Here is a 27,440-nt window from a genome sequence, read left to right as displayed (position 1 = left end):
CTTCATTGACGTTTCATTGATGTATAAATGAAAGGATCCAAAGATGATATTTTAATTCGGTTCTGGGTTGTTCGACACAAATGTCACGAACGTCATGGAATCAATGTTATGAATGGAGCGCTTGGTGTGATTTTGCCTGAATGGATATTGCTCAAAATCATCAATAACATTTTATATTTTGAGGGGAACCTCTGCAGTGTCCACATCGATGGCAAAGGTGTAAATTTAATAAAAACAACGTTACCCATGTACCTCAACTTTGATGTAAATGTGGACCCCGGTTAACCTTCTTTTCAAATGTTACACTAAAAGCCAAAGGGGATGTGGGGGACGTACATGCCTGCTGAACTGAGGTCTATCCTTTCAAACTTTTATGCGATATTACAGTTTTTGTCCTCCTGATTGACAATTTATTGACATAAAATCTCACAGTGACCGCAACAGTAAATGTCCACTTCCATTAAGGGCCACTTTCACAGACACAATGAAGCCTATTTGGACAATCTGAGCAGATTGCAAACACAATTGCTATCTTCACTGATGCAGAATGCTAATCGGGGCTAATATTGACAGTAGGAACGCAGTGATGCAGAAACAAGATGAACAAACACAGCCACTGTTGTATTGGGAGTCTCGGTCTGTCCGTCTGCCTTTCTGTCTGTCTTTTCATTGTCATGCATTTCAAAATGAGTTGACATGTTTTATTTCTGTTGTTGGCTTCTCAATTGCAATCAGGGACTGAAAAATCTCAATAGAGAACACAAACTTCACCCACTCTGGTCTATCGCGATTTAAAAGTGAGATCTTAACACTGTCTAGAAAGCCCAAAGTTGGACAGGTTTGATTTGAGGGATTAAAAAGATTTAAATGAACATGTGAATGCCCGCAAAGCTTTATCATAGCGTGCATTCATATTTTTTGGACCAGCTATTGTTGAACTACACACTACTCTAATATATATCATTTGGTTAAACCGACCAACAGCTAAGGAAGTGTCAGACCTGCTGCGCAGTCTGCAATTCAGGGGTGTTGCTTCGCAAAAGTTGAGTGGGTACCAGCCAATCGCAATGCATACATACAGAGATAAACAACCATTCATGCTCACACTCACACCTAAGGACAATTTAAAGCATTCAATTAAGATACCGTGCTTGTTTTTGGAATGTGGGAACAAATCAGAGTACCAAGAGAAAACCAACTCAGGCACGTTAAGAACATGCAAACTCTGCACAGGAAGGCCCGGGTCGGATTCAAACTCACAACCTTTGCAGCGTTCGGTCAACATGCTAACCAGTCGACTGCCCTGCCGCCCAACTGCATTTCTAAAGTGGTCAAACATTGCGGCTTCAGAAGTCACAATGAGCCATATTCCAATTGTATCTTTTACACTTCACGGGAACCATAAACATTTTCAACACATGAGCTGAGCTTTTGATTATGGAAACACTCTGTTTTTGTTTTGCATAATTATTATAAAAGCAAAACGTTTTCATTTGCAAGGTAAACATATTCAGCCGCAATAGATTAAATGCTATGCATAAAAGTGAATTAGCCTTGGCTCGTGAGATATGGACCACAGTAAATGTTCCCCATTCATCTTCCATGCAAACAGTGAAAGAAGTGACACCTTAGCAATGACTCCCCAGTGCCCGTCTTGGAGTTCCAGCACTCGGCCAGCAATCTCTTTTAAATGAACTGTTTGTGTTCCTCTGACACACTCAGTGTTATTTTAATGGTCTGGAAACCACAGAGCAATATCGTAAAGGATTATTATACCTTTAAATCACCTGTGAGAACCAATCAGAGTGCATAGGTATTCCATTAATCATCTTTGCTGGAGTGCGGCTCAAATAAATGCTGAGCTTTAGTCACAGCAAGCAAGTACAGAAAACGCTCAGCTTTTCAGGCTGCGGCCATTTGCAATCAGAACTGTCAACTGTCAACTGTCATTGAAACACCATAACTAAAACCTGAAAAAGTGGATGTTACTTCATCTCACAAATTTTGTATACCGACACATATAGTAGTAACATGTTTGAGCTGTAACAATATACCCGTTCAAATCTTGGTGAAAACATGGTCGTTGGAGAGTGGGGGCTTCCACAGCGCAACGAGGAGCTATCAGGCCCCTGTACCTTTTGTTTCTCCCCTACTTCACCTGTCCACCTCCCTCTCCCTAATGTGCGCCTACTTGAGGCCAACAACAAGGTTCTCTAAAGCAACTATGGAAGCAGTCCACATGCTGGCTGCAGATCCAATTACTTTTTTTTTTCACGCACTCCAAAGAGCTCTAAAGAGACCACACCAGCGGACCACCCGAAGGCTGATGCATTTCGGGGTGTGGATATAGCTAGCTCGTTAGCTAAATGGAAGCACTCAAGTTTTATAAAGTGGGGGAGTGAGACTCATGCCCAAGCGCCACGAGGCACAGTTTTCATAATTACATCATTCTTGATTTTGTTTCGGCAGCCATAGGACATACTCATCAGGGGTAGGAATTTCGGGAACGGACGGTGTATTTCCGGCCTGGCCTGTCCATCATGGCCGCTAGCAGCCTCCGTCGTCGACTATTCCCAGGCCGAAATTTGGTCCCAGCATGCCCCTGCTCGTTATAAACATGGTGTTGAAAAATATGCTTTGGTTTGTTGTTTCGCTACATGCTTTGAACAGTAGAGAATGTGAAAATAATAAAATAATCATGAAGTGCAGGTCAATGGCAATGCACTTCCCTGGACAGCGATTCGTTATCAAACGAAGGAGGCTTATTTGCTGAATGATTAAAACAATCAACAACAATGTAACAATCTCACCACTGTAGTATTTATCATCATAGCAGTTGGAGAAAATAGATGAAAGAGTGTTACTTATCCAAGCACGGTGAGTCAATCGATACATCAGCCAACAGAACTCGGTGCCAACGCCACTTTAATTGCCTGTTCTCCGTGAATGATTCAGGTTCCGCTGAAGCCTTTAATGAGGTGTTGAATTTCACTGCAGGGATTGAAACGCGGGCAATTAAAAAGGCAGATGTAGCGCGGCCCAGGTGAACTGAAGGATGGCTACAAGATAGCATATAACATATTAACATCATCTAAGCCGATGATTGGAACAGAGGTCCCAGATGCACCACTGCTGGATATATAGGAGGTCTAGCGGCACAATAAAGAACTGAAATTACCCAGGGAACGTGTGTTGCTCGTATTAAATGTACAACCATTGCTTCTAGCATGAATAAATACAACATTTGTTTGTCCAGTGTGGTGTTTACATGCCTAAACCTACGCTTCCCATCATTTTTTGTTGTTGTTAACGAAACCGCTGTCGTAAATGATAAAACAGTACAGTATACGTAATTAGTTTGGGTATCTATTACTCATCACCACACTGCGAAACACAAACAAAAGGAAACAACGTGAGTAAAAGCGCAGCAAACGTAATCGTTTTTACACAACGAGCCTTGTTTACGTTGGTTCATTCGGGTTAATGGTGCAAATGTGTCTATTATCAACTAATCACAATTTGCTCCACTTTAAGCGCGGATGGATCGCTGAGTCGGGATTGAAGCAGTAAGCAGTGAATTCAAATTAAGGCAATTGAGTGTTGTGTTATTACCAACAGGCTAATGGCCTGTGCGCTAACATCCATTTACAAGCTAATAGCCTATCGTGGGGCAGCACAATAGGGCAGGAGGATCGTGCGTTAGACTCATCGTAAAGGCAGAATCTCTGTGATGAGTTAAAGACTCTAAATTGATATCTATAGTTTCAAAAGCAATTTTGATTTGTATACGTGTATTTTTTCAGAAAACTATTATTCAATAAAAAGAGGGGCTGTTTTTTTTTTTTTAATAACCAGCTAGGCAGCCAAAACACAACCTATGAACTGAAGACAAACGACTGTTGGAAATAAATTGATACCATTTCGTGCAAGTTGTAAATGCTCAGTGGTTTCAAAGTGCTTTGGTCAGCAAAAAACACCACTGAGTGAAATAAATCAGTGGCGTCTGTCTCTGTTTACAGAGTACAGAACTGTATATGGTACAATTACTCTGGGTTTTTTTTTTCTTTTCCAATTCTGTTGTTTTCTTTTAAGGACAGTAATTAAGTTTCTTTTCACACTACTTGTCTTTTTCGGCAGCCACGTGTGTGTTGCCTTGCTTGGGTCAGCATAGATGAACTGCGTTTGGCCCATACTGAGCTTATTTTGACTCCTGCAATTAAAAAGGCGTTGCCTCACTTTCTTTCTCTTCTTTCCCCCAAGTGACAATATGTACTTTTTTTTTGTTGTTGTTCAATCGCTGAGTTATCTGTAACCACCTCCCTTCCAAAAATCAATAGGTCATCTAAAAATTTAATATTGACCGAATAGGTCTCTGGAGCCTGAAGATAAGGGATTTTTATGACTCTAATTGTGTTTTTTTTTTGTTTTTTTTGTTTTCCCTCTTAATTTATAGTTACTACTAACACAACTCACTGGTGCATACAAATTCACAACCAAAGTATGAAACCCCAAGGCAACTCTTGCGGTCAAACGAGGGAACTAATAATTTCATACTTGTGCATGATTGGGGGAAGGGGGGGGGGGGTATATAATTATTATTCAATCACGCAAGATTTATTGACATTCTTCTTTTCTTGCATTATCCACTTGTTTTATTCCTCCCTCATTGTCGCAATTTCTAATAGCTGGGGATTAACATTTAATATACTTCGCTGTCGAGGATTAGCGAACAGGTGACACCGTTTTATTTCTGTGTCACTCTGGTGACGTGTGCACAAATTTCATCCAGGATTACCGCAAGAAGATAAAACGCAAAATGATAAAAATGATTGCGTTTGATGTAAGCCGCTTTTTATTTTTTTGAGACACAACTGGATTAAATTGATCGTGTGGACTCTCGCTCTCTCTGAAGATGATGGTCCTCATCTGCTGTTAATAACTGGAAGAAAAACATCAATTTTAAAAGTACAGTGCTACTTGCAAAGTTCACCATAACTGATCCGTGGTACTGGTGACCTTCTAAGTTGTTCTGATATCATCCATCCATCCATTGTCTAATCTGTTTATCCTCATGAGGGTCGCGGGCGTGCTGGACTGAACTGAACCCTGAACTGGTTGCTCGCCATTCGCAGGGTTCACACGGGCAAGCGACCATTCGCGCTCATAATCACACCTTGGGACAATTTGGAGTGTTCCATTAACCTGCCATGCATGTTTTTGGATTGTGGGAGGAAACTGAAGTACCCGGAGAAAACCCACGCAGGCACGGGGAGAACATGAAAGGCATACAGAAAGGCTTGTTTCAGTCAATAGGTTTTTTTTCTTTATTTATTTTTATTTTTTTTAACAGAATAAAACACGTAACTCTTGTGATCAACACTTGACCTTCTCAAAGGTTGCCATCAGGACTTTTGGGAGTCTCTCAAATAGCCAGCCCGTTCCCGACCGAAATTGCCGCACATGCTAGCCAGTAAAAAAAGTTCCCACTCTCTCCATCTCATCGGCGCCGAATTGTGCCGGGCCGAATTTTTGGTCCCAGCAGGTCGCCGCCTTCTGTTCCATTTCTCAGATTCGTGTTTTACATTGATTTTCCTTTTCAATCCAATAAGATCAATGATTTCATCACTAAAATAGCTGAGTTTGCATATTTCCTGTTCAAATACATTATTATTTTATATTTTTTAAATACTTTTTTTGTGAACGTGAAACTGCCAGGATGCTTAGGGTGCAGTGTACACTAACGCAATAGAATATAATATTAATAACATGCATACACACACACACACACACACACACACACACACACACATATACAAATTGTATTTATTTTTTCCATTTCCCCTCCACCCCGTGCGGTCGACTTGGATGCAACATTCATTCTCCAACAATTGAGCTTGGGACTTTTCAACTGTGAGGGATATCTTTCTTGAAAATGTTGGTCAAGCTCCAAACCATACCACATTTGTAACAGTTTGCGCTGTCTATTTAACAAGTGAATTCAGACACACAGAGTGAGTGAATTGAATGACAGAGCGTGTTATCATCGGATTCAGTCCGCTTTTGTGGCCACAACGCTCCACAGCCCTCGCAGCTCATCAGACGTGACAGCTCCTGCATGAAAGAAGTAAACACCCTCTTGACATCCTAAGTGGGGGGTTTCACTGCCAGCTATCATATCATAGCAACACCGCGCCAATCATGGCCTCCTGAAGGGCAGAGGTTAATTAGGGCGGCCTTCAGCACACATGGCTGTATAGCAGAAATGTCAGAGCGACCATCCTTGGCCAGGGGGTATTTGAACCGCGCCATTTTGCACTCAGCACATGTTGAGATGCAGGTCTGACAGCATCCATGCTGGAAGTGAGTGTTGTTGCCATTTCCATTCCCGAATCCAGCTTGTTATACTCCTACACATAAGTTCTATTTTTAAAATTACATTTATACGTTCGGCGAGACAATTTCAAGAGGGTGAAAAACGAATCGGCGATGGCGGTGTGTGCATCTCAATGTCTATTTCAGTCAAAATCCATCGGTTTTCTTTCACAGCAAATGTGTGCTGAGAATCAAGGTCTTTGTCGGCTCATTGTCGTGCCACGAAGGTCGGAGAACGGTGACGGCTATGCCATCGTCGGAGCTGTCAGACAGCGGTGTGTGTGTGTGATGCAATCATTCTCCTTCAGACACGTCAACAAAATTGAGCACGCCTGAGTGTCGTCAAAACAAGAAGGATTCACTACCTAAATGTTCGCCTGTGAGCCAGATTGAAGGGCTAAGAGATTTCGCAAAAGGTTTTCCAACCACGAGGCAGAATTCAAATTGTATTTAGAACGCACCAAATCACAACAGCATTGATCTCAAGTCACTTTCAATACTGCGTCTGACTAAATGGGTCTCATCATCCTTGCTGTTGCTGGTGGAATTTGTCTCGTGTGTCACAAGAGGCCTGGGCTTGCTTCCCAGCCAAGGCTATGATGGCCCAGCCTTGAGTTAAAAAAAAAAATAATAATAAAAACACCCTAAAAACTGCTCCCCGGGCAATACAAGCTCCAGTGTGTACTTACTGTATTCATTTCTGTAATGGTTTCAATGCAGAAAACAAATGTAAAGACTATGCACCAAGTGTGAAATTCAGGACAATAAATTATCCAACTTTTCCCCAAACTGCAGCACTTTGATCACCTGCTGTTGATGATGTGATTCCTGCCAAACCGAGCCGCCTTGAGTGAGTGTGAACCTCCTTCATCGCATCTTTTCAAGTTTGGAGACAATCAGAGTTTTGCTGTACATGTCATAACACACCTCTACATTTTACTTCAGTCCTGTCATATTTTGGTTGAAAGGTAAGTTATTAGAAACAATGCAATAAAAAATTTGAAAGTGTATCATGTCCTACTTTTTCAAAAAAAATGCAATTGTAGAACAATCTACTACTTTACACTGGTGCTTTTCTTTTCACTGTATTAAAGATATCCAAATGTCCATGGTGATGATCCAACAACTAATGAAATCTGCCGTCCGCCTCAGATCTCGTTGTTTGGTTGCATTTATCCATGATTTATTCTTTTTATTTTGTTTGAACTCCAGTTTTACGAAAACAACAATACAATGGTTATATTGTTTCATATTTTTTAGAAGGTACACATAAATGCCGACATCCTACCGCACTATTTGCAGAAAGTTGCAACGGTTGTAACCGTATGCACAGGTTGCAAATTAACTTTGTGCTTCAAGACAGGAAAATAGAAATAATTTTACTGGAACATATATTGTGCTGGACGTCGGCTTCACAGTGCAGAGGTACCGGGTTCGATTCCAGCTCCGGCCTCCCTGTGTGGAGTTTGCATGTTCTCCCCGGGCCTGCGTGGGTTTTCTCCGGGTGCTCCGGTTTCCTCCCACATTCCAAAAATATGCATGGCAGGCTGATTGAACACTCTAAATTGTCCCTAGGTGTGAGTGTGAGCGTTGATGGTTGTTTGTCTCTGTGTGCCCTGCGATTGGCTGGCAACCGATTCAGGGTGTCCCCCGCCTACTGCCCAGAGACAGCTGGGATAGGCTCCAGCACCCCCCGCGACCCTAGTGAGGATCAAGCGGTTAGGAAGATGAATGAATGAATATTGTGCTGGAATTAAAGTTTGGAAACAAACACTTCTCAAAGGTGACATGCAAATGTATTGTAGCCTACATAGATGCTCAATACAACTGAACTGTACTCAGAAATTGACTGCATGGTATTTGAAAATGAAAAATGATGAGTATAAATGAAAAGTAAAAAGACGCACTGTGCTGAATTAAAAAAAAATGCAGATATAACCATAGTTCCTATCTCTACTCTAATGTTTGCCTGCATGACATGATTAGAAGTTTGCCCGTTTGATTCTGCACGACTGTAACTCGTGGCACTCGCAGCACACTTTACAGATTCGGAATCACTGATTTTTTGCATTGAAGGACCATCTGGCGTCATCAAAGTTCTCAGCAGGCATTAAGACTGATATGTTAATTGATCTTGTGATGACTATTCATACAGGGAAAAGATATGTTCGCATGGCCAAGGAATTTTTATGAGGCAATCAAAATGTAAAATCGCGTTACAAGTTACATCAGGGATGTTAATGTTGGCTGGTTTAACCGAGATGCAATGGGATGAATGTAACTATAATTCAGTCTGAATCACAATTAGGATTGACCTTCTCGACTTCTGACCTCTCGAGTGTCATGTCAAAATGGTGAAAAGTGAGTTATTAATCATGAATGTTAAATCTATTGAATAGTTCATGAGATCAAAGGTTAAAAAAAAAAGTGAGCCTTTCCCGAACTTTAAGCCACACACACACCCTTCAACAGATACGGTGCCTTTGAACCAGCCAATGAACCATCAAATTAACCAGAAGCACTACTTCAAATTCCATTTTATTGCCACAAAGTTATGCACATCCGGTAGTGGATATTAGCTGCTTTGATTATACACCGTTGAATATGTTTAAATGCATTTTGATCAAGTAGTTAGTCAAAAAATAAAATAAAATTGTAGCATAGTAGATCATATCTAGCCTTTATTTGTTGGAAGAAAAAAAGTCACACTTGTGAAATTATTACACAAATCACTACCTTGGTATTTTGTAACTCCGCTGCATACATTTACAGAATATATTGTTTTTAAAATTTCTCTTCCGCGTGGAAACAACAGTGTCAGTTTGGTGATCACCTGACGCAAATTTACCTTGATGCATCCCAACTTTGACTGTCGGTGCTTGTCAACATAGCGCCCAAATGATTCCAACCTTTTATCCTTCACTGTTGCCTTTGCTCTCTGTATCAAAACAGACAGCTGGAGGTGCGTGTATTCTTACGTATTGATCTATTCCTTTTTAATGGCCCCCCACGCTTCCCTGAGCAGGAAGCGTCGAATGTAGGTTCCGCCGGGACAAATGATGCTGTCAGGCTTCGCTGCCACTCTGGCGCTACTTAAAAGCCAAGTCGACAACCTTGGAAGCGTGTTGAGCGTATCCCCGCGGGATACGGCCTCGTAGATAGCCTATGTCCTTGTCTTTCACAAATGTCATAACCTTTTGGTCTCACTCAGCTTCTTTCACATCTGGCGCCATCGAAAAAAGACATGAAAATGGAAAAAAAAACGTTGCCAAAGGACATCCTTATGTACAAAAGAAGCATTCATTCACGAATTGCATTTTCTCGCTGCGTGATGTCATGTCAATATGTTAAGAAAAATCAATCAACCAATTAACTAAGTTTCTTATACAATGTAGGTTTAAAAAACTCTGCTACACGGAGGCTTTCTGTTCAAGCTGTTAGGGCTAATTAGGACTTTTGTTTTTAAGTTTTAGAGTGGGCTACGGTTCTGCATCCCACTAGAATATATTTTCCCATCCATTGAGCAGCAGCTGAATCCCATCTCGCAAAACAAACAGTAGTAAGCTGAAATCCGTTAATGTGAAATCTTCACAAATCCGACCTTGACCCCAAAGCAGAAAGTGAAGGAAAACATATTTGTGTCCGGAACTTTTTTTCTCCACAGTGTTTTGAACAGCAATTCTGTTCCTATTTTCGCTGTACATTTATTTGTGTCTTTGCATGTCTTAAAAAGGAAAGTAGTTGTAATGCGCCGCGGGCCACTAAAAAGTGGATGGTGGGCCGCAAATAGCTTCCAGGCCGTAGTTTGGACACCACTTGTGTATCGATATATACTGTATATACACAAACAGTGTATCAGAAATCCCTGTCTCTTAAGCAAGAAACAAACAATAAATATGTGGCTGCATGTTCTCGCTGTGTGACAGCATGTGGAGTTCGGTCACAAAATGTCAGCAGGGCATAGGAAGCGACATGCATCAATCATATTTCTAACCATTTTTCTTTCCAGAAGCATTTGCAGGACATTCCTCTTGTCTCCTGACCCACTCATTTCCTCATTGTGATGAAGTCGATGTTGCTAATGAAGGTCTCAGACACTTAAAGGCCAGTCGGAACTCAGTCAGCTGAGATAGCGAGCAATTATTTGCCCCGGATTCGGAAAGATATCGAGTGAGAACTGGCCAGCCAGAAGATGAAGGTTAGGACATTTTGGGAGCTCAGCTGGAAAGCAACGCTCTAATTCAGTGTTTGAAACTCTGACAAATTGAGCTGTGCTTTTTCTCCTAAAGTGTACCAAAACACCGAATGTGCCTGTGGTTCCTCCGTGCCTTTGACCGATAAACTTTTTGACTTTGTCAAAAATTGCATTATATTATCAGTCTTTTATGGTCTACTGTCTCACCCTACTCAGTTTTGTGTCTGGCTTCAAAAATTCCCTGCAAGGGGCTCGTTGGGTCACGTTCATACTTTTCTCACATTTTAACCTCCATCCATTCATTTTCCCACCACTTTCACCCAAAGCCGGCTGACTTAAGGCAAAAAGGGCCATCAGCAACATGGAGTAACATTAAATAATGAAGCATTCACAACATGTACGAAACGTAGCTGTACTTCTACTTCGATAGAGTAAGTATTTTTAACATATCCAGTGGTGTCCCAAAACGTTAGTCTTAGTGTACATTGTGTAGCTTCACTGTTGGACAGTTAAAAGCTGCAGCCCACTGCGTCACTTCTACGCCTGCTGAAAAACCAGCTTAATGAGATCACTGGCAACCAATTCGGCATGGGTCAACTCTCCCTGAGAACAATTCATTTTTAATTGGTCTTAAATCTAATCCATTTCAGATTGTTAGCCCCGGCATTCTTCACCTCGCCTGCCACTCTTCTATGTGATGTTGTCCGGGTACAGGAACCCTATTTCCACAGTAGCGCCCACCGCCACCCTCTACCAGAGATGCTGACAATTAACAAACCTCGAAAAGAAATACTGCTTAGCTCTTATCTTTTGTTCACAGCCTGAAAGACAAAACGATTTATAAGGGTCATCGGCCCACAGAGCCAAAGGGGGAGAGCGACGCTAATGTTGACATCACAAGCTAAGTCATTCTAAAATCAAGCATGGAGCGCGTTCAGCAAACCACAATTCATTGTATAAAAAACTGTAAAATCGACCAATAGCGCCATATAAAAGAGTGTAAACGTGCACTTTAATGTTTACTCAAAGATATAGCAGCTAGTATAAGTCGTCACTCGGTGCTTGTTTTCGTCAAACATCATCAACAAATGGACAGAAATATGCCAATCACAGAAGATCCAAATCAAAGTCCTTTGCTCACAGAAAGCTGCTTGATTCCAAACAGGAGTAGAAACATACCAAAATAAAAACAACGCCTCTGCTCAGACAACCATCAAATTATCAAAGAGTGCACAGAACACATCCTAAATTCGTTCGTACGATTGAAATTAAGAGTGTGCTTAAGTACAATAAAATGCATATTTATCAAAACGTGCGGCTACTCCAACTCCATATTGTTCATCTGGAGTGTTTGAGCTTCATAGTATGAGTATACTGTATTCAGTCCCTAGCAGTCGACAAATATAGTCCACTTTGTTTGAACTCCATTCGTGTATTCTTTAGCCACGCGTTTCCTTTTATATTCTTCGACTTTACCAGTGTTCTTCTCATCCCCCGTCTACTTTGGCTGACGAGCTGTGCCTCCCGCTTCGGTTCCATCAAAGTGTCACTTCTAATTTGGTGTTTGTGCTGACTCCATCCCTGCGAGCAATCAGTGAAGAAGACATCCATTACTCCTCGCTGTGAAAGCTCCCTTCAGATTCCCACTGGACTTTAATGACACCTGACAGAACACAGGTTTACTACTTAGCAAACTGCCCTCCCCCACATCCCGCGGAGACGGCCGATGGGGCCGGCTCGGAGACTACATCCTGACTTGGTGTACAAACACCACACAAGAGGAAAGCAAAGCAAGTGATCTGCGATCATAGAGTTCGGATTCTGGCCAAGAAAAAACACATTTTGTTGAAATAAACGTGTTGAAAATGTTTTGATTACACAAGTCATAGATATTTATTTGTGCAGCGGACCTTATTCAGTTATTTACGGTCTATCAAATACATGAATGGAAAATGCTACATTGAGAAAAAAAGATATTAGAGTGAAAAATGTAAATTGAACTTTTCAGGGCTCAAACTGTACAATTGTAAACCTTGAACTGTTAATTTATTCATTCAGATTTTAACATTGTCATCTGACATACAATTATGAATAGAAGTTAAACAATTATACAATAAAACTAAATAGAAGTACGCAATAAAAGTAAATAAAACAATTTTATCATTTACTCACCTTGTGAAAACAGCTTATCAAAAAATGAGTCTTTTGTATTTTTGTAAATGCAGCCGAGCATCATGTCGTTGCTTAACATTACATTATGTTTCCTCATGGCCGTTAATGGTAAACTTTTCTGTTAGCATCTCAAGAACAAAATAGAGACAAATAAGAAACAAAACATAATGGTGGAGTCACAAAACTCCACATTTTGAGCCACATTGAGGAGCGTATGCCAGATAAATATGCTTAAAAAAATTGAAGCATATTTATCCAGAATATTTTGGTCTGCCCCCAAATTGTTCCACTTTCGAAGCATTCCACTCGGGGTGTTTCCACCACCGCATTTCCAAAACATTGATTACAGACCACAGAAATGATCTATGAGGCTCACTGCTTTGTGAGCTAAAAGTGCAAAGGCTTTTCACTTCGAAAACTTACTTGTGTTTGCTCTTCATCTTAAGGCAATCCAAGTGTTGCTTGTCACATCACTCGCTGCAGCCCCGAGCCATTTGTGACCTGCATAGACAAAGTAAACAAACAATGTGGCATTGCTGAAGGAAGCCTGACTTTCTTTTTTTGTGCCCAAGGCGGCCCGAAGCATCTTGCCACGAGCAAGACACCACGCCACTCGATGTCCAAGGTGGCACAGAGACAAGAAGCTTCATCACTGACTCAATTACCGGTAGCTATAAATGAGTAAGAAAGAAGTGCCAAATATGATCCTATCATCATTATTGCTATGTGCTCATCATCAAATATACTCATGAAATGCTTTTCGGACATTTAAACTAACTTTGCTGAAGAAGTTGACCCGCCCTGGAAGTGAAGTCATCATTCTTTTATTACTGCGAGTCGAAAGAAACTTATAAATGTGCAGAAACACATCACATAATTTGGCAAGAGCTAATGTTGGATGAGAGATAATAATTGTTTAAAATTTACCCGCATCCAGTAATAAGATGGCGAGGGTCCTCACCACTTCCTTGCTTGCAAACTTTAAAGTCTTTTGATTTACTTCTAGTTTTCATCTTATGCAAATTGCCTTTTAAAACTGCTCACTTAATTAAATACGCCACGATGGAAAGCAAATTTAATGTTTGCCTTTCTTTGCATCTGTAAATCATATTGTGTGAGCTGAGCTGGGAATACCAATGCTAATCTGTTTATTGTTGTGACGGTATTTCATCTATGCTGACCTGCAAAGTATGGCATACTTTATGGTATTCGAAATGTAAATAAATCTGCACCAAATGTGTATTTCTATGACCAATGATTCCATATTTTGTACATGAAAGCAGCTCAAAGAAGTGATGCCCTCTTTTTTGTGAAGTACAAAGTCATTCTTACCCAAGGACAAGATGACAGTTTAAGGTTTTAGCAAAGTTGGAGCATTTCGTTGGTATGTCTTGAGACAGTCAATCAATCTTTCTAAAGCATTTACTTCCCATGCCTGCGATTTCTCTCCTCTGACCAAAATCAGCAAAATTTCGGTGATCTGATGGCTACCCAAGATTATCTTGACATATGATCTTGTGGTGTGAAGTGTGTTAATGATTGTGTGATAACAGTACATGCAGACAATCGATTGTCTCTTAAAAATAAATATATATATATATATATATATATATATATATATATATATATATATATATATATATATATATATCAACGAAAAATTCTATCATGTGGGATCATGGCATCATGTAGGCTGTAAATTTCCCCAATGTGGGACAAATAAAGGATATCTTAATCTTAATCATCAACACCAAGGATGACCAAAGCTGGCAACAGTGCGACGGTCAACAGAAACTGCTGAATGTTTCATCACCAGATGGAAAGAAATTGTCAGATAACAGCTCGTCTAAGTCCTCTGTATTTTGGATGCCCTGTGGCACAAGGCGAGCTCTTGTCAGATCGGTTGCTACATCATCTTCTGTTTCAACATGTAGACTTCTGCTGTGGGGGACAACATTCTGGATTGTCAGCGGAGATCTCTGTGTATGAGTGTGCTGTGAATAATAACAACCCGCATTATCATTACCCTAAATTCTTATCCAGTCTAACGTTAAAGCAGTTTTGTTGTGGTCACCAAAACGGCACGTTTCGTATAAATTTGGAACATTATACATTGTCAGTCTTTTGAGTTTTACATCGGTAAGAGTAAATCGTAATATTACACTTGCTAACTGCGATGTCAGGTTTCCGGAAAAGTTGCGGACAGAATTGCGACTCCGCAATCAGACATTGATAAGAAGTTTTGACAAATAATTAGTGACTGTAAATTTCCCCCGGTCTGGGACAAACAAAGGATATCTTACTTAACAAACGTAAAACCGACAAAGTACAACAAAGGACGCTGGTAATCAAGGACTAGGAAAAAGCGAAAACAAACAGAAAACACTTGCAAAAGGCAAGGGACAAGAAAACGACTATTGCTTGTCAACTCATAAGTTCCGATGCACAAGAATATACAATAACAAAATACAAGAAAAATACTATTAACCGACATGATTGTTCTTGGGAGTGGGGTGTCAACATGTAGAAAAATTAAAGCACTTGGAGTGATAAGTAAGGCTTAAAAATCCACCAGCCAGTTGTTGGCATAGCATGGCTTTTAAAGGCAGCTTAGGTTACGAGGATGATTAGTGTCAGGTGTGGCTCATTAGGGAACGCCCACTCTCCAGCTGGAGACTAAAAAAACAAAAAACATGACCGGATCATGACACGCTACCAAGCAGCATAGCTTTTCTATCGCCTCAGTGGCATGAACATGACATATTTTTACAAATTAAAAACTGCGGCGAGGAGGAAGAGATATGGGAGTGTGAGCTTGAGAAACCGCGGGGCACCGGTGACCTTTTCTGTCCGTGAGAGGCAAAGTTGAAGTTTGTGTGAGCTGATGAGATGTCAGCCGCAGCTCATCTGATGACACTTCTCACTTGTGGCTCACATTTGCTTTTCTCAGGGCCAGCGGGTCCTATAATTGAGGTGACGCCATGTGGAATGTGTAGAATTCTTGTGGGACCAAAAAATATCCATGTGGAGCATTGTGTGGTGATATAGAAAACTTTGGTCAGGGTTTAACAAACACGGCTTAGTGTATATCCAGTATCTAATCTGAAAAGAAAAAGAGGAATAGGCAGCAGTGTTTTGTTATTATCACATATTTCAAGTGAAAATGTAATTTTCGTAGTTAGCTCAACAAACAGATTGCTGCTTCCTAATGTGCCAAGAAATGTAGCAGAAAAAGTCATATTTAGACATTAAGTCTTGAAATCCATGCATTCGTTGCATGGATTTCATAGAGATGAGTCCACCACCATCCCACCCACCCCTGCCAGAAAAAGCATGCTAGCTATAAGATATGTAACATTAGTCATTTAGAGAAATACAGCTTGCTCAGATAGTTCATGCCACCGGGCTTCCATCCTTATGCAGTATTTAAAAAGGGCAAGCTGAGCACATTTGAAATGTTAATCAGGTTTGCCCTCATGTGTATAATTTATATTTAATTGTCACTTATTTGTGGGTACAAGTGTAAATTACATTTGGCACACGGCAGAATCATCTCGACAAAGAGAGGAGGGAGAAAGGTGCTACCATGCAGGAGGTTATGGATTCATTCTGGAAATGGGTCCAGGAAACCAGGACAGTACAGCGATATGACATTAATATTGTTATTGTTGGGAGGGAGGGTGGGGGGGGGGCGGTTAAGACAGCTGGTACTCATTAGATTGTGCAGTTATATGTATAATTTTTGTAGCCTGTGAGTGTACTCTGAATTAAAAGAGACATAAAATTTTATTTGAGTATTCAGTGCCTGACAATTTTGACATTGAACCGCCAAGTCGATTTTCTGTTCTCTATGAAAAAATGTGAAAGTTAGGGGGGTCACCAAGCCAAGAGTCACTTCTATAGTACGTGGTTAAATTAGTTAGTGGTTGCTTCACACAAATGCCATTCATTTGAAGTCTGGATATGAAAGGGTGAACATTTCCGACCTTGGAGGGAGTCTCAGAGTCTCCAAGAGCAACATAAAAAGTCTTTTGTTTTTGGATAATAATCACCCGAGAGCTCAGAAAAGTCATTAAATATAACAACAAAGTACCAGGCTCCAAAAGTAAACCTTTAAAGGTAGGCGCCATGTCACAAGCATATATTCATCATATATTCATAATAGCCTATGTTTAATTTTAGTGATGGTTTCATTTCATCATACTGAGTAGCCTTCACTCAGTCACATGCCCTGTTGTCCTGGTAACAAAGTCTGTGCTCATCAGGTGCATGAGACAGGATTGCGTGAGGCAGTGATTTGAACCAGAGTGAAAAATAGATATTAAGTGCGCTTTTTTTTATTACTTTTGCATTTGACAGAATGGTAGAGAGTTAATTTTTTTATACATCTGGGAATTGTTAAATATAGTGATGAAACTACATATTTCCTATCAGTACTATGTCAGGTTGAACAATGACATTGCTTACTGTCCTGCAAATTCCTGTCTGGAAGCCCAACTATTATTTTTTTTTTGACAGAAAAAAAACAAAACAACTTTTTCTTTGGTCGCAAGTCATCAGTGTCACTTCTCCTTCTGCCGCTCCCAATCAAAATCAAACAGAGGCGTGACTTGATTACTAAGGTGTCTGCTGTCACAGCACTTGCAATCAGAAAAATCTTGTGCACGTGCGCCCTCTCCCTTCCTCTTTTGACATCCTTCCTTCTTTCTTCCTCTCCAGAGCTTCTCTGTTCTCTCCCCAGTCGGGATTATTTACCAGCACATGCAGCAGACTAAAGCGGCGCAGCTCCCCTGCCCCGGGAATGCCCGCAGCCAAGCAGCAATCAAAGCAAAGCGCCATCTCTCTTCCACCTGTTCCCATGGGCGCTGCGGAGGCAGTGCAGTTGGGATGAGATGGGAGAGGTGGTGCTGAGGGAGGGGAGCGAGACGGAGGAAGCGGGGATGGAGAGTGTGTAGAAAAGACTTTGTGAGAGAAATAAACAGTGGATCAGAGGATTGGAGATGGTCTGTAGGGTGATGACTGGGGGTTAAAAATGAAGGATGACAGTCGCTGTAAAAAGTTGAATAGACAGGTGACAAAGTCCATGGATGTTACACGCAAACAATCAAAAAAAAGAAAGATGGTGGAAAAGCTCCACTGTCCTAGCCACCATGATGAATATGACTGAGTGAAGACCGTGAGAAGCCGCAAGATCTGCCAGTGTACTTCTATTATCCATTCACTATACACCACTTATGCTGTTCAGCATCATGGATGAGCCGTAGCCTGTGACAACTGAACCAGGTCCTATGTGGGGGCCCCCCGCCTCAATTAAAAAATTTAGCCCCATCCATCATTTAAGTGGTCCATCTCTGAAGCAGACTCACAATTAAAGCAACAAGACTCCAACACCAGGTGTCAACAGTTGAAGGTACCTGTAGACTCTTTTCTATTCTTTATGTTTCGCATCTGCCTGATAGTTGAAACTATTGGGAAAAAAACAGCAACCCCACCTGGACCAATGGCTCTGAAATGAAATCTTTATCCTTTTTAAAGTTTGTATCCAATAAAGGACTGTTAATCGATGGTACAGTACAGTAATCCCTCGTTTATTGCGGTTAATGGGGACCAAAACCACCCGCGATAAACAAAAATCCGCGAAGTAGCAACCAATTAACATATACAGCTAAAAAAAAATTTTTTTTTCAGTCCGCAATAAGTCCGCAAACAGTCCGTGAGAAGCTGCAAAACAACAGCGAGTCTCATAGAGCATAATATACAGTACTTTACTGCATGTACTGTATATGAATTTTTTTTTATGATTATATTTGAAAAAATCCATGATGCACCGAATCCGCGATAAACGAACCGCGAAATATCGAGGGATCACTGTATACTAATGGTAGTAAGAGTAAGATGAGTAAAACCCCACCTCACATCACATAGCGTAGCGTAACTTAAGATAGCATAGCATAGTAGCATTAGCGTAATGTATTTCCCACATGACATAACTTCTTTTAACACATTGTGCAAAATATTTAACACACAAGAGGTTATTAAGCCCCCACGGAGGAAGTGATTGATACCATACAGTGAGAACATGTTTTAATCATAGATAATTGTACGTGAGTCATATTCTGCAGTGCAGAGCTAGCACTGTTTCATATTTAAAGTGCATCAATAGCTCGAATTTGATCCTCTTCTAGAGATGGGACAAAATACAGCTACAGAGGATAATGTCAGTGTTAACAGCTGGTTCCACGAATAAGCAAGTGTTTGATACTGAAAGAACATTATCTAAAGAACTAAAGAACATCATTCTATTCAATTATATTCTATTCCTGGGAACTAAAATGCTGTCCTAATGCACCGATTTCTCTTTTGGAAGTTGCAGTTTCATTCGCACATCTGTGTGAATATTTCACAAATTCAAAGTGGTCGCAAAATTAACTGCTTTGTAGCGCCCCCAAGAAACAGGCTGTCTTGCCTATTAGCCACAGTCAATCTCGCAATTATACCATGATGAAGTTAGTCTGTCTTTATTGTCCATTAAGGTAATTATCACATGCAGTAATTGCCTTTTAAAATAATGGGCACCCAAAATATCCAGCAGCTGAATTCTGATTCGTGCTAAAACTAAATTAGACCCATGACGTTTAAGATGAGTGTTAAAACTACGCCAGGGAGTCATTAAATCACAGGAAAACACTTGCTGGGATCATTAAATGTTCAAGAAACACAATTCCCACACCTTTGTTTTGAAAGTGCATAAACAAGCCTATAAAGCTGATAGATCCGTTAACAAAAAACTACCTCCAACTACACTAGCACTTAGTAGAGTACAGACCAATGCCACATCTGAACTGTTAACAAAAATGAAAACGAGACAGTAGGCAACCGTGAGTATGACTGATTGTGGTAGCCATAGACAGTTGCCACAAATTGTAAAGATTTCTTTCTTAGCCTTTACTGAAGAAAATGGTGTGTTGAATTTACTCAGTTATATTTTGTCAAGTGGATACATTTTGTAAGTAGAATATATATCTACTTGGAAAATGTATCTGGATCCAAGTAGATGACCCACAGTAGGGTCAGGTCGGTCTGGAATTTGTAATGTGAAAGCACTGGTTCCCATTTTAGCTGGGAGATTTTTACTTTGCACGATGTCCGCTCTCTGTATTTATTTCGGGAAAAACTTATGTTGTGTTTTTATTTATGCTCACTCCCCAGTGCACTCTTGGTTAAATAAATACCTTGTTAAATCCATAGTTTGTTGGTTGTGTGCTTTGGGGTCCTCATTTGGTAATATTTGCACGGATAATTGGCAAAGGTAGCAATTATAACTAATGTTGTGGCCAAATGAGTTAGAGAAAAAAGATTTGTTAAAATGAGGAGAAAAGGTGAAATATGAACAAATGCATTGTTAAGGTCCAGCACCCATATTGCGTATTCATAGATTTTTAAAAAAAACAGCATTTTAAAAATATTAGATTTTTGGTGAACATATTCATATTAATCAACATTTTTGGAGTTTAAAATAAAAACAGTGGATTAGAGTATTACACCCCCCCCCCCCCCCCCTCCCCGCCACCTCCACAATGCATTTCAATGGCCGTCGATGATACACAGATTTTCACCATTGCCAGCCAGACCCGGTCGCTATCCTCCGCAAATAGCAAGGGTACACAGGATACAATGAAAAGAATGAGAGTGGGCGAATAAGACATCACGGCGCAGGAAAGTGTGTCGGGGCCTCATGCCAAGTGAGGGCCCGATAAACACCTGAGCCTCAGACAATGATGATAGCTGTCACGGAGCGAGAGGTGGCTCACGCTCACGATAATAGTAATAAACAGCAGCGTAAATGAGCTTGCCACCTGCATGCATCCATGTGTGCGCAAATGAGCTCCCCTCTTAACGTTGACGGGGGGCTTTATGGATGGCTTGAGCATTGTCGGGATAAAGGCAGATCCATTTGCGTCTCACATTAGGTGAGCGCACGGGTCCATCATTTCTTTCAGGGGCCATCATCCCACTCCCGCGTTCTGAGATCAGACCACCACCCTTTTCACGCTCCCCCTTGAAGGCTTTTACAAACCTGCCTTTGCTCTTCCTTTTCGCACAGGCTGTGATGTTATATTATTAGCCAACCCCTACATGTTTTAACTCTGTGTTGTCATGATACTGTATTTTCCTCGCCGTTACTGTCACGTTGAGCCCGAAGCGACAGAATAATCGCTTCGTGCACAACTACTAGAGGTAAGTGGATCCCCGAAATAGCAGACACCGAAAATGAATTTTGTCATAAAAAATGAGATTTATTATAACACAAAATCCCCATCTAAACGGACAACAGAAAACGCTGGTCAAAAGAGGGCCAGGAAATAATAACGAGGCAACAGAAAACGCTTGCGAAATAAAAACGGCAAGGAGAAAGTTCACGGGGAAAGAAAGAACACGGGGTGAACCTTCATGGTGGCCGGCAGCCCGAGTTTGACCGCGACGGGGCTGACGACGGACTCTACCACGAACGGCCCGGTGAATCGGGGCCCCAATTTCGCAGACGTGCTAGCCAGGCGCAGGTCCCTCGTCGCCAGCCACACCTACTGCCCCACTTGGTAGGTTGGTGCCGGGCGCCGACGACGGTCCGCGATCTGCCGGTTCCGGGTCGTCGTGCGGGACAGTGCGGCTCTGGCCTCCCTCCACACGTGATGGGCCTGCTTGAGGTGGCACTGCACAGAAGGAACCCCTATTTGTCCCTCCTGGGACGGGAACAGCGGTGGTTGATACCCGTAGGCCGTTATGAAGGGGGACCTTCCAGTGGCTGAAGAGACGAGGGTGTTGTGTGCATATTCCACCCAAGGTAAGTGGTCGGCCCAGGAGGAGGGATGGTGGAGACACACACAGCGTAGGGCTGCCCCCAGATCCTGGTTGGCGCGCTCCGCTTGTCCATTGGATTGTGGGTGATATCCCAAGGTCAGACTGGCCGTGGCCTCGAGGGACTGGCAGAACCGCTTCCACACTCGGGACACGAACTGGGGCCCCCAATCCGACACTATGTCCAAAGGGATGCCATGGAGACGGAAAACGTGTTTGATGAGGAGGTCGGCGGTCTCCAACGCCGACGGCAACTTGGACAGGGGAATAAAGTGGGCAGCTTTTGAGAATCGGTCCACGATAGAGAGAACGACGGACCGCCCACGGGATGGAGGAAGGCCCGTGACAAAGTCCAGGGCGATGTGGGACCAAGGTCGAGGAGGAATGGGTAATTGCTGGAGCAATCCCGCCGGAGGCCGATGCGAGGCCTTGCCGCAGGCGCAGGAGGAGCAGGCGTTGATGTATTCCACCACATCCTTCCGAAGCTCCAGCCACCAGAACCGCTGGGCGATGAGATGCACAGTCCGGTTCACCCCGGGATGGCAAGCCCCCACTGCAATACCTCCGAACGCAGCGGTGGGGGCACAAACAGCTTCCCCGCTGGACAGTCAGCCGGGACCTGGACCCCATCTTGAGCTTCCAGTATTCTCCGCTCAATCTCCCACCTCAACGCCCCCAGGATATAATGGGCCGGGAGAATGGCCTCCGGCGTTCGGTCCCTTTCTGCGGGGTCGTGGAGACGGGAGAGGGCATCAGGTTGGTGTTCTTGGATCCCGGACAGTATGCGAGGGTGAAATTAAACCGGGTTAATAGTAGGGCCCATCGGGCCTGACGGGAGTTCAGTCTTTTGGCGGAGCGGATATATTCCAAATTCTTATGGCCCGTGTATACAGTGAATGGCTCCTTAGCCCCCTCGAGCCAGTGTCGTCATTCTTGTAGGGCTGCGACCACAGCCAGCAGTTCACGATTGCCCACGTCGTAGTTTGACTCGGCGACACTGAGTCGACGAGAGATAAAGGCGCAGGGGTGCAACTTCTGGTGGACCACGGAACGCTGGGACAAGACCGCCCCCACTCCCGAATCCGATGCGTCCACTTCTACAATGAAAGGGTGGTCAGGGTTAGGATGTTGCAGCACGGGGGGATTAGTGAATGCTGTTTTCAAATTTGCGAATGCCGAGTCCGCATCCGAGTCCCATTTGAACGGGACTTTAATGGACGTTAGTCGGGTTAACGGGAGTGCCTTTTGGCTGTAATTAAATGCTGTCGAATCCAGAACATGACATTTGCAAACATTTCTTCTCTGCTCTGAATGAAAATGTTGCTGAAAAAAAGGTGAAGGTATAAACACGATCAGTGACCAGTTCGAGGTGTTCCCCGCCTACTGCCCGAAGAGGATCGGCTCCAGCACACGTGTGACCTTTGTGAGGATGAGCGGATTAGAAACTGGGTGGATGTCAAGCACCTACTGGAATTATTCAAGCATTTTCAAAATACTTAAGATTATTGTTAACACTGCACAAGGAACTCATTTATGACGTGCTAATCTAGACTCCACATTTGAGTTCATCTAAATCCTTTTACATACTTTAGTAAGTTGGGTACTGCTGTTTTGAAGTGCAACAGGGTCTAGCACAAAGTGTAGGCTAATTGTGTGCAATGGTGGAGTTTTCTTTCTTTTGGCATTTTCAGATACGGGCGCAGTTAGAAATAAGCACTTGTGCCGATGTGGGACTGAACACAGCCAACTTAATCCCTCTCAATCGAAACGGCTCGCCTCATTTCCTTTAAATTCAGCCCAGAAGAGGTGTGCTGTCTACATGGCGGAAGCATAATGGACTCGCTGGAATCCGTGCATGAGAGTGGTGCCGGCGAGGTACGTTTATAAGGAAGTGCAAGGAGATATCCACTTGGGGTTTATGTAAAGTTGGCCTCTGCGAACCACCGATCATGCATTTGTGTGTGTCTTTTTCAATCATTCAAATCCTTAAAATAACAGACGTACTGCACAGCTTGACGAAGTAGTTAATCCGTGCAAACCATTTTTATCCCCTGCTATCCCTGTTTCTATTTTGTCTATGATTAAAAGGCTAATTGAGCCAAAGAGTATTGAATATCCTGTTGTGCATGTCACCAAGAGTGATTTTTCTTCCCACACCCTCATGTTAATAATTGAACCTTTATGGATATTACTATTTTATTAAATACGGCATCAAGACAGATATTTTTGGAACGAACTCTTGACTTAGAGCTTGCCTCATGGCATGAAAAAATCTTTCATTCAACGTGACGTAATTGACATCCTTGACCAGACTATTCTGAATGTGTCATTCATTAATTTAATCTAAACTAGAACTGAAACACCACTGATGATAACAGTCAAGTCACCTGACTTGTGATCGGTGCAGGCAGCCTGGGTTTAATTGCCAACAAGGTGTCTCTATGCGTGCCCTGTGATTGACTGGCGACCATTCCAATGTGTAGTTTGCCTTTCGCCCCAAATCAACTGGCTTAGGCTCCAGCTCTTCACCAGAAAGCTGTTTCGAAAATGGATGAACAGGAAACACTTCACAAAATTAAAGTACGTCGACAGAAATAACTAACAGATTATTCTGTCAGGTTTTGAAACATCAATTAGGACTGAAATGAAATACAGTATACGTGAATGGACAACAACCACAATTCTGTCTCATCATGTGTGCTGTTTTTTGTTTTTTTTTCTTGAGATCAACATTGCTTCCACTCAATCGTCACACGAGAGACACAATCTGTTGCTCCGAGCGCTATCACCGTAAACAAAGATGTGTCAGAGGCCTCACACCTCGGCCATTTAGCCGGACGCAGTGAAGAACTGTGGCAGGTCCAGCAACAGGAGTCCGCCATGACAGCTTGGATATGGTACAGTCAGTGTCCTGTGTTGGCTTGGTGACAGATGACGGTGCTCCGCCTGTTGCTGTGAGCTGTCATCGTTCCTATCGATTGGGTGACAGATGAGCCCCAGGAGGAAGTACGCAGTGGCAGATTGGGATTGCTTTGTGTATTTGCTTCCTGCTTTCTTGGCATGATGAAATTGACACAGACTCTATTGATCAAGCAATTATAGGAGTGGACTGGCAAGGAAATAATTGTTCATTCTTAGATCCCCTACCAGACTTTGCGGACATCGGCTGGATGCGAGCACCCTCCGGAAGACCAACAAGGCGTTTAACTGCGAACATCATGAAATTGATTCTTGCTTGTCCCTAACCACTTGCTCATTAGCTTGGCTAACAGCGGTGGTAGGCAATCCACGAGCAAATATAAATATTGATTGGCCGGGAGGACGCAGAGCCTAAGTCACAAAGAAACCGAAAGCTACTTGTTAGGACTAGAATCAAGCGAGGACTTAATTGTGTTGTGTCGCTCAGAACTTTTTTCGATTAGCTCGCTGCTGCTTGACATTCAGGTGGGCTCAATCAAAACAGCTCCTGCCTTTAAGTGAACGCCGCCACATATTGCAAGGCGGGTTGCGACAGCGTGGGGCCAAAGATTACTTCTAATGGTGCTCTTAAATCAGCCCGAGTGTCAGGATGAGGGGCTTGTGTGGGCGCTACATCCACCAAACCGCATTTCTCACTCTCTGGAGGTCCGCGTGAGGGGACAGCGGTGTTATATAAAAGCTGCCTTAACTCGATGCTCTAATTGCCTGTTGTTCTTCAGCAACACTCGAGCTGACGGAGAGACATTTAAAGACAAGGATTATAGCTTTTAGAAGCAGGATCGATGCCGGAGGAGGAAGCGAGCACCTCTCATATACAGCGAAACCTGAGAATATTGACCTTGTCAAAGCCTGAGAGGTCTCGAGTGCAACTAAATTTATCAGAAGGTGGAGTGTAACAAGGTTGTTTTGGACTGAAGCGCAGAGTGTATTACTTACCAAAACAGATCATCCATTTTATTGTACAGGGGAGGAAAGTGACATGTAATGAGAAAATAATGAGCGGCACGATTAATGAGCCCTGCGCCAGCCATCATCATCTATATCGAGAAATGTAACTATTGACTGAGACAAGGTAATTTACTCACACATAAATGAGCCATTGAGATTTATAATGGCAAGAAAAGTGGAGTACATGCGCTAATTATGAGCAATTACCATTAATATGTGCCATGTTTTAATGACCCCTGATGAGTGTCGAATGGGCTGTATACTGAAATACAATTTTCTAATCCCAATTCGATCAATAACGTTAAGAAAGGAAGTCAATAAAATGAATTATTTGGTCAACAGTGCAAATCGTAGCATCATACAAACTGTATTTATCATAACACCTGAGCATTTTTGCCTTTCGGACAAGTAAGCCGACTGTATAAGGAAAGAAGGTCAAACTAAAGGCCCGGGGGCCAGATCCGGCCCGGCACATCTTTTTACATAGTAAATCATACATGTGAACTACCATGATCCTTGCTAAAATCTGTGCTGAAATTTCAAATTGTCATGTGTAATACATAGTGTTGAGATTTCACAAGAATTTTTGTGTTTCTCTTTTTACAGTAACTTGAACAATAGTGGTACAAATTACGATCCTTGACTTTTGATTTCAAAACGAGTAATCCATCAATTTGTTGTATACATTTACCCGAGAAATGTAGAGTCATCTTAAAAATCTGGATCCAGATGATTTTATTTCATGCAGCCATGAGATAAAAATTTAGTAAATTCAACAAAAACTTTTCTTCCTGCACAAGATTCGCCACTATTTCATACTCCTGAAAGGAGAAAAAGAAAGACATTGATAACAGGCCATGGCCATGGCCACGCACACACGCACACACTCACACACACACACATTCACCTGGAGGCCATGCTCCAGACATCCTCAAGAGTACAATGGGGACAAGGGAGACAGTGATGGATTACAGGCACATCTGGGTTGAAATAAGTAGGTCCCACATCCCACCTGCATGCAGCAGGAGGCAGGAATCCTGCATAATGGCTGCTCATACTAAGGCCAGGTAGCCAAGGCTCTCTAATGCCTTGTCACCATGCAGGCACGCAACTTGTCACAGTGGGATTTACCACTCAGAGGGCAGAATAAAGCAGTCTCATGAGGAGTTTGGGCTTTTCTTACGCTGAAAAAAATGGTGTGTTGAATTGACTCTATTTTATTTTCAGTGTCTGCAGAAAATGAAATCATCTGGATCCAGATACACTTTTTAAGTAGATGTAGAGTCTACCTCAAAATGTATTGAAATCCAGATAGCCACTTGACATAATAAAACTGACTAATTGCAAAAAACACTTTTATTTCATATTATTGTAATTTTGGTTTAGGTTTATTAATAAGAAGGATTTGTAACTTATCATCGAGGGCTGACTCCAAGACTCTACGCTAGAGGTCCCCAAACATCGGTCCGCAGACCCATACGGGACTGGGGAACATAGAGACAGACCTGCAAGTTGTGAGCAAATTTACTCCATCAGATGTGGCAGAAATGTGCGCGACTCTAGCCAATCAGAGTAATAGCAACAAATTGGCCAAACGTCCAGCTACAGGTGCAGCTGATGGGCAGCCATGACTTGCGAAGATAAAGCTGTTTTCAAAAGAGAAGTTCCTCCGCTACCGTATCTCAAGAGAGACGTGGCATAGGAAGCTATTGTGCATGGTATGTCGTCAGAAACAAGACAATACAAGAAACCTGTTGAATCATTCGAACAAGTAGCACCCAAGTGATCAAGTGGAAAGCATGAAAATGCGAGCGGAGTTTGCACAGCCTGCCTTCATAAACATTAGCAGTTTAGTCGCCAAGAACTATCTTACAGCCACAATGACAATTTAATAATACACAAATATGCCAGGCATTTA

The sequence above is a fragment of the Hippocampus zosterae genome, chromosome 4, assembly GCF_025434085.1.
Source record: "Hippocampus zosterae strain Florida chromosome 4, ASM2543408v3, whole genome shotgun sequence".
Taxonomy (NCBI): Eukaryota; Metazoa; Chordata; class Actinopteri; order Syngnathiformes; family Syngnathidae; genus Hippocampus; species Hippocampus zosterae.
The sequence above is the reverse complement of the archived record's forward strand: the minus strand, read 5'-3'. Positions refer to the sequence as shown.